This window comes from Ictalurus punctatus, chromosome 11 (assembly GCF_001660625.3).
Source record: "Ictalurus punctatus breed USDA103 chromosome 11, Coco_2.0, whole genome shotgun sequence".
NCBI classification, from domain to species: Eukaryota; Metazoa; Chordata; class Actinopteri; order Siluriformes; family Ictaluridae; genus Ictalurus; species Ictalurus punctatus.
Genome location: NC_030426.2, coordinates 4,996,049 through 4,996,427, shown reverse-complemented (window position 1 = coordinate 4,996,427; position 379 = coordinate 4,996,049).

Sequence of the window (379 nt, the reverse complement as noted above, 5' to 3'; positions counted from 1 at the left end):
TCTTTGTTTGGATGTTTTGCTAGAAATCCCAGATTGGCTTTAACAGTCGTAGGGCTTTCATTAGTAAGTCAGGTGTTACACTAACATAAACTTAACACAAAAAAAAGATCAGTTGAATCACAGTAAATGCTTACACAGTGGAACACCAATACTTGTTTCTGTAAATAGTCAATGAAACAGGTGGCTCTCAAGATCAGTGCAACTTCAAGGCCTACTGTTGGACATCTCCCAATAAAACTCTTTAAATGTTACCCTAAATAGCAAATGTAACTGTTACAAGCATAAACCATTACAACTTATTAAAATTCCCAGTGTTTACAAAAAAAAAAAAAAAGTTCTTGGCACACTTCCTGTTGCACTGAAGAGGGGAAGTGGACAC